This window comes from Marmota marmota, unplaced genomic scaffold (assembly GCF_001458135.2).
Source record: "Marmota marmota marmota unplaced genomic scaffold, marMar, whole genome shotgun sequence".
Lineage (NCBI taxonomy): Eukaryota > Metazoa > Chordata > Mammalia > Rodentia > Sciuridae > Marmota > Marmota marmota.
This window is the reverse complement of record NW_025999962.1, coordinates 2,623,657-2,631,111: the sequence shown is the minus strand read 5'-3', so window position 1 is coordinate 2,631,111 and position 7,455 is coordinate 2,623,657. Positions and strand designations below refer to the sequence as shown.

The following is a 7,455-nucleotide window of genomic DNA, read 5'->3' as shown; positions in this document are numbered from 1 at the left end:
CCCGCTCCCTCCCCTGGCACCAGCCTCGCCCCGCAGTCCCCATGCACACCCTCGCCGGAAAGTTCGCCCTGCCCGGGCTGGGCTCCCAGGCAGCCTGGCACCGTGCCAGGCTCGCCTCCGAGCGCGGGCAGCAGGGTGGGGCGAGCGGCAGAGCCGTGGAGGACGTGGCCGGGCGCCCTGGGCATGAGCAGGACCCGAGGCCGGGTGCCAGGGGCCCACAAGGTGAGGGCACCCCGGTGGGCACAGGTGGATGCTTGGCGGGCAGCAGGCAGGGTGCGGGGAGCAGGTCTCGTGGGGGAGGGCAGGCTGGCGGAGGAGGCAGGCACAAAGGAGGGCAGTGCCAGGCAGCCTTGCCCGCCTGCCTGCCCCAGCCGGCCTCCTGCCGCCGGGCCTGGCCTGGGCTCCGTGGGGGGGATGCATGAGCTCGGCCCCAGCAGGAGCAGCAGACACGGAGCTGTGGCCGCAGGTCCAGCCGCACAGCAGTGGAGGAAGGGCCCAGGGAGGCAGGCGGGGCCGGGTCTGTCAAGGAGAAAAACATCCCAAGGCCTGCAAATTGCTGCTCTCAGCTTTTCCCCCTCCTCCTGCTTGGGGGAAAAAAAAAAGCAGAGCTTCCTCTGGAGGCGGATGCAAAAAGGATGCAGAATTTTAACCGTCTCCTGTACCGGCTGGTCCTTCCCAAGCAGGGCTTAGGCCCAGGCCCAGCCGGGGCACCATGGGCAGCCAATGGCTGGAGCCTGATGTCTTTTCTGGGAGATTCTGGAAAGCCATACCCCCTCAGCTTCCCTCCAGAAACTGGGACCTGCAGCTCCCGTGGCACGGCTCTGGGGAGGGGGTCACTGCCCAGCGCCTCATGGGCTCAGCGCGTCACAGGCTGCGGGCTCACTGCCAGTTGCTGCCCATGTTGTCCATCGCGTCTGCTTGATGGGCTCCTCTACTGGGGTTGGAGGTGGTGGCTGGGCCGCTGCTGGGGACCTCAGCACAGTGCCAGGGGAGTCCCAGCTCACACTGACCTGGGCCCTCAGTCACAGCAGGACCCTGGGCCTCTCTCATGGCCCGTTCTTGTGCTTTAAAAATTATGTGGGCTGTTTTCTGGCATCGAGTGGGGCCTGGCGCTCTGTGCATTAGAGCAGGACTGGGGGTGAAGGGGAGGGTGAGCCGGGCCATAGCAGGCCAGCGCCAACGCAGAGGAGGCCGCGCCCGGCCCAGGGAGATGCAGGTGTGGGAACTTGGGGTACGGCCCAGGTCCATGTGCCACCAGGGCCCTGAGGGCCCATGAAATGTTTTAATTTTAATTTCTTCTATAATCAGAAGGAAAAATGAGTAAAAAATAGTGAATTTATAATGAGTTCAGCCTAGGTTATATTGGTCTGTAATCCAATGCAGTCATAAAATATGATTTTTAATATTTATGGAGGAAGGGCCTGAGAAGGCAGAGGTGCCCTGGCCCATGAAGGTCAGCTCTGATCCTGGCTAGTTCAGACTGTCCCAGGGCCAAGGGTCCAATGTCTGGCCCCAAGAGTTCTTGGGTTCCCTGTGAATCGGGCTTCTCCAGAGGCTAGAGGGATATTGGTGCCTGCTGTGGAGAGAAGCCAGGGCCTGGCCCCCTGCGTGTGTGTATGTGTGTGTGTGTGTGCCCTCATGTGCACACATGCGTGTTTCACAATGGATTCCCAGACATCTGAGTGTGCAAGTTCCAATTCAAGAGGCACACATGTGCAAGGCTGGGTCAGGGCAGTGTGTGAGGGTCGGATTGTGGGGCGCTATTGCCCCCTAAGAAAGAGCAGGCTTCCAGGCGGTCCATAGCCCCTGCACCCACGCGCTCGTCCAGCAGCATCCAGGGAAACTCAACAAGCTGCAAACAGCTACATCTGTGATCTCATGTGTTCCAGCAACTGCTTTAGAAGGTAACAATAAAGAGGTGAGAGTCACTTAATAACAAAATTCATTTACTCTAAAAAATACACGTCTGTATATCCCAAATAACTAGTCGATGAGCTAATGAGCTAGCCAACACTTTTCACACTCAGTCCTGAAAACCCTAAGCATATTCTACATAAGTGTCCCGCTTCTCATTCTCCACATGTCAAGGGCTCAGATGCCACACATGACTGCTTCAGACACTTCAGGGTTAGCAGGGTCCTGTGTCCCCATGTCCTTCCTCCCAGAGTGGTGAAGACTGGTTTTATGCTTTTTTTTTTTTTTTTGCTAGCGTCTGTCTTGGTCAGGAAAGGACTCTTCTACTGGTTCACCAAGCCCCCCGCGTCCTTGGGAGCCAAAAGCATGGGTGTTGGGCTGTAAGTTTCCAGAGCAAGGGGGAACTGGTGGAAAGGGCTCTTCAACTGTGCTCCCAGACGCCAGTGGACGATACAAAGGGCTGGCTTCAGGCTCACAATAGTGGGGTGGTTAGTCACAGTGCCAGGGCAGCGGGCAGGGAGACAGAGCCCCTGTGTCTGTGCCTGTTGGGCCGGGCCCTGCAGCCCCCGTGCCCCTGCCTGTGGCTTTTGTTTGCAGCACCCACCCCGCTCCCCACGTTAACCCCCTGCTGCCCACCGCCTACCTGGCAGCCAGGCTGGTGACCTCCTTGCCGGGCTCTGGTTTCCAGCAGCCATCCTGGCCAGAGGTACGCTGCTGCCTTAAACTGGGTCAGGCCTCCGTGGTTTCACTGGCCGCTCTTGGGAAACAGGCTTCAGCCGGCTCCGTCCTGATCCCCGTGGCTGGCCAGCGTCCCTGTGGCTGTGGCCGAGGAGGGATTTCGTATTACTTAGAGAACCGAGTGTGCCAGGCTCCCTGCTTTCAGCTCTCACCAGCATTTGAAAGTACGCAACGTCCAAAGACCACGTTTCTCGAAGCACCGAGCAGGGACACTGGGAAACTAAGGAGTGGCCCTGAAGCGGTTGGTGACTGTGTGTCTTCAAGTGAGCAGGCTGATATAAATATTTTAATCCTGTGTGTAGATAGATGGATAAGATAAAACACATTAGTGATGACCCCGCCCTGTCTGGAGAGTCCTTGAAAGCGGCCTTTGCTGTATCCGCCTCAGCGTTTGCTATTTAGTAGTTACCATTAAATTCCTCCTTCCACGCTGCTGTCCCAGAGCCTCAGAGGCTGAAGTAGCGTTTTGTTTTGATTTGACAGTTAAATTATTGACACTCGCGGAAGGTAATTTCCCCCCAAAAGGTATAAAACACAGCTAACAGTTTCTCTCTCTTTTTAATTTAAAAATCATCTCTGCGAAGATTCTGCACGTTGGTTTTTCTTTGCTGAATTAACGTGGCATGTGTTTTTGTTTTAGAAAGCAGAGATGTTTTCTAGTGCCCAGTGTGAGGAGGGGAAGTACAATCAGGGGTCTTTTGAAAATGTGCCCATCTACCTACAGCTTAAAAATTCCAAGTGCCCGACGTTTCTCTTGGAAGAAATAAATGTGTCCAATTTAGTCATCTTACCTGTTGATTGTATTTTGTGATTATTTATTTTATAATTGGATCCGCGTCTAGCACCGAAACTGCCTTTGGCGTGGGGAAAGCCTTGTCTGTCCGGTACATGGGACCCTGGAGCCTGGCCTTTACATGCTGGGGCTCTGGTGTGGGGCAGTGGGCTCCTGGGACAGGAGGGGTCTGCGTGCAGCAACTTGGCCCACTCTGCCTTCAGAGAGCAGGGATGGGAGACGTGTGCTCGGCGCACATCGTTTTGTTCTGATTTATTCTCAGCAGCTAAGATGGTTTTAGCACAGAGTGGTGTATCTTACTTGCCTCTGAGAGCCTTGGGCTTTTCAAGCTGGAGTACATTTTTTTTTTTAAACCCAAATTTAGAAATTGCCTTTTTGAGTAGAAAACAGCACGCTGATTTGCCTTTTAACCCAGTTTTTAAAGGAAGCTACTTAATATCAAATACGTCAGTTTGGAGATTGGCCTCCCGGCTGTTATCCAGGGGATAGCAATGGCCCTGTCTCAACAGACAGAGGAAAGAGGTGGCATCTCCCTGCAGCCGTGGGGTCCTGGGTGGACGCATCCCAGACATGCACTGAGTCCTCATCCTGTGAACGATTTTTCCTTCCAAGGAGGAGTGTGGCATTCGGCTCTAATGTAATCGTGTGGAAAAGAGTCTCACCTGGCTGAGACACTGTCACTCTCAACCAGGCCACTTCCCAGCATGACCCACAAGCTGGCTCAGGCACCTCAAATGATATAGAGACCCATGCAAATACCATTACCCAAAACAAGGTTTGCGCCTGCAGTTCCCCTGGCCACAGGCATTGTGGGAAGTGCTTGGGGTTGATAGGAAGCCCACTGGGTCCCCTGGGAAAACAGCCCAGAAGTGCCTCTGGGGAACCCAAGCGCTCTTCACTCCTCCACACTGGGCCTACCCAGTTTAAAACGAGCACAGTGTCCAGCCCTGCTCACTGTCAAGGGCTGTTGCAGGGAACGTGGCTGCAGCAGCCAGGGCTGACATGGTAGAGCTGCCCAGTTTTGTTTTCTATTTGAAGGTGTCTTTGTGCAGGGGAAAAGGGCTAGAGACACGGGAACTGCCACTCTTCTGGCAATACAGATGATTGCTATTTATGTTAAATTCACAAATATTAACAGTTAATTTCATTCTTAAGTATGAATTATAACTACTTGACATATCATGGACATATCAGTCATATAGTCCTTTTCTAATTCTGCTCAGTGCAGAAAATTTGGAAAATATAGGAAATGCATACGAGGGGGAAACTGTTCATCCCCCCACGCAGAGACCGCTCTGGCCACATTTTCATATTCCCTTCTCCCTGGTCCCTGCAGCTATCTATCAGGTGACACCGTTGAACTTCTCTGCTCGTTCTTGCTGGTTCCTCTTCCAGAAGGCTGCCTCTTCCAGGTGCCAGCTCAGGCCCTGGGGGGTCAGGGACAAGGCCTCAGGATCCCTGGCACCAGCCTCCTGCCCCTGCAGTTTTGGAAGTCTAGCTGGTACAGGCCAGAACTACTACCAGCACAGACCCATGGCAGAGCCAAGGCTGAGAGCAGGATCCAGGCATGGATGGGCGCTGTGAGGGAGACTCAGAGATGAACAAGCGAGGTCTTCCCGGGGCAGGAGACGGAAGGACAGGCAGGCCAGCCAGCCAGAAAACACAGGAAGCCTGCAGCACGGGGAGGTGGCAGAAGGCAGCACTGAAGCTCAGTTCCCCAGTGAGGAAGGACACTTGGTCTAGATCCTGCAGACCACTTCTTAGACGGGCAATGTCTGGTCAGTACTGTTGAGATGATGCTTCCAACGTGCCAGCTTGGGCCTGACGGAGACCTGCTGAGCAGTGGGCTTAGTGCAAGCACTTTGGGAGGCAGGAATGTGCTAGAACTTAAGTGTAAGGGCACAATCCCCAAATGCCTTCTCACGGCCAGGCATGTGCCCCAGCTGGGCCCACAGGTTGGTCAGGTGAAGGTTGAAGGTTTCATAGAACCAGGTCCCTGGAGATGAGACCAGCAGATTTCCTTCCTCATTGCTTTCTGGAGTCACTGTGAGGCAAAGGGAATTCCAGAATCGACAAGTTCCTTGCTGGTAGGATAAACGAAATCTGCAGAGTCAGCCTCATCCCCTTAGAATGTCTGGGCAGCAGCCTCCAAATTTTAACAACAGATCATTCGAAATTCATTAGTAAGCCATGTTACAGACAAATTTCCAGGCAGGCTCACGATTTGCAGTGTTAGTTATAGGACAGAAATACTAGCAAGAGGGCTGGGGTTGTAGCTCAGTGGTAGAGCGCTTGCCTAGCGTGTGTGAGGCACTGGGTTCGATTCTCAGCACCGCACCGCATGTAAACAAATAAATAAAGTATATTAATAACTAATGAAAATATTTAAAAAAAGAAATATTAGCAAGAAATAAAATATGAAATAGTAGGGGACAGGGCAATAAATTACCTTGGAACGAAGTAATGACACATTGTATCACCCTTAAAATGGTGTTGACAAAGAATTTGTAAAGTCACAGTAAGTAAGGAATACAACATTTCCTTAAGAGTGAGTCTGTATATAAACCTTGTCATTGTATGCCTGAGTGCTAGTTGAAAAGGAGACACACAGACATTATTTTTGGATGAATAATATCACAGAGGTGAATAAATTCACAGAGATGAATTTTCTTTTTTTCTGTGTATTTTATACTTAATCCATATTTTCTACTTACTTCGTAAATTATCTGTATCTAAAATATCTCTTTATATTTTGTTCTTAAATGGCTAATATACTAGACTTTCCTGTGCATTCCTTAAATATGTGCTATTTTTATAAACCAGAAAAAAAATCATTTTTAAAGGCTTGTAATAGAAATCCAGACTAAAGGTATGTTTTCCTTTGGTTGTTGGGCAAAGAAGGCAGGTAGCAGAAATATTCGTTAGGCCAACAAATACGCATAGTATGTAAATACTCTTTGGTCTTTTATAAAAGATTTGTTCCTTTAAAAAAGATAGCTTACTAATCAAATATGATGGAGTCCCTAATCAAACATATATACTTACTCACACAACCAGGGCATAAAGAGCTCAAGATTTCGTGTGGATTTAAGAAGTAGTTTTGTCCCTTAAACTGGCAGCATGAGGAAGGAAGACCATCTCCTTCTTGGACATTTGGTCAGTGCCTGACTTGGAGCTGTGCTTCTGGCCTCTCTTGCTTGGTATTTAAAACCTCTTCTACGGATGCTGCAAGTGCATTACTGAAGAAGGATAAAGATCCCAGATTCAGAATATCAGATGGTAAACTAGTTTTGGTTGGAAATCTCGGTGGGTTTTCATGCTCATCATTTGCCTTTAAAAAAAAGAAAAGAAAAGAAAAAGAACATAATTTTTTCCTTTAGTCATACTTTCAAACGCATCTATATCTCAAAACATTTCTTTGCATACTTAAGTCGCCTGCTATTTATGTCTGGGGTGCATGCTTGTGTTAAGAGGTGGGGATTTTATTTTTTTAACTATAATGCTGCAGGGTTTTGTGATTTGGGAAAATTTGTGCATGTTTCCAGCTAAACATTTCTGAGTCCTCAGGCAAGTGCGATTTGCTTCCCTGTAATACGAACGTCCTGCCCTGGACGTGCAGGACTGGAAAGGGCGGACGTTTCTAAAAATTCAGGGCCCAGGAATTGATACAACGTCCGTGTTGGCTTCAAAGGCTCAGTGGGGGCTTCTGGTGACGTCTGCACGTGGACCGCCAGTGAGACACGGGGTCTGCCCGGTGCCTGCAGGACCCAGAGCTGGCCGCGCACGTCTCAGCCGGGAGAGCGTGGCCGAGCCTCAGTTTCCCTGGGGGCCGGGCGAGGCGCGGCTGCGCGGGGAAGGGGCCTGCGCGCGCCTGGCCGGCCGCCCCTGGGAGGTCCGCTGGTCGCCAGCCGCCGGGGCGCGACCCTCTAATCCGCTTTAGTCAATATACTGCGCTCTGCTTCGGCAGAGCAAACAGGCGGGAACAAAGCGGCGGCCGCCGGCCCGCGACT

General features: G+C 51.5%; 2 long non-coding RNA genes across 3 annotated transcripts in view; one reads left to right on the top strand and one right to left on the bottom strand.

Annotated features, from left to right (window-relative positions):
* LOC107155799 overlaps positions 1–7,455 on the top strand; it is a 60,786-nt gene that overhangs the window by 7,356 nt on the left and 45,975 nt on the right. The window contains exon 1 of one of the 2 annotated variants that reach the window (XR_007347538.1): positions 27–222. The exons of the other annotated variant lie outside the window; for it this stretch is intronic. This is a non-coding gene — a long non-coding RNA (uncharacterized LOC107155799). Of the gene's footprint in view, positions 1–26; positions 223–7,455 lie in introns of those variants that run through there. 2 annotated transcript variants of the gene reach the window in all.
* Positions 1,379–2,979, bottom strand: LOC125616789. Its single transcript, XR_007347539.1, has 2 exons — positions 2,558–2,979; positions 1,379–1,895 (listed from the first exon to the last, which is right to left on the bottom strand). It is a non-coding gene; the product is annotated as an uncharacterized LOC125616789 (long non-coding RNA).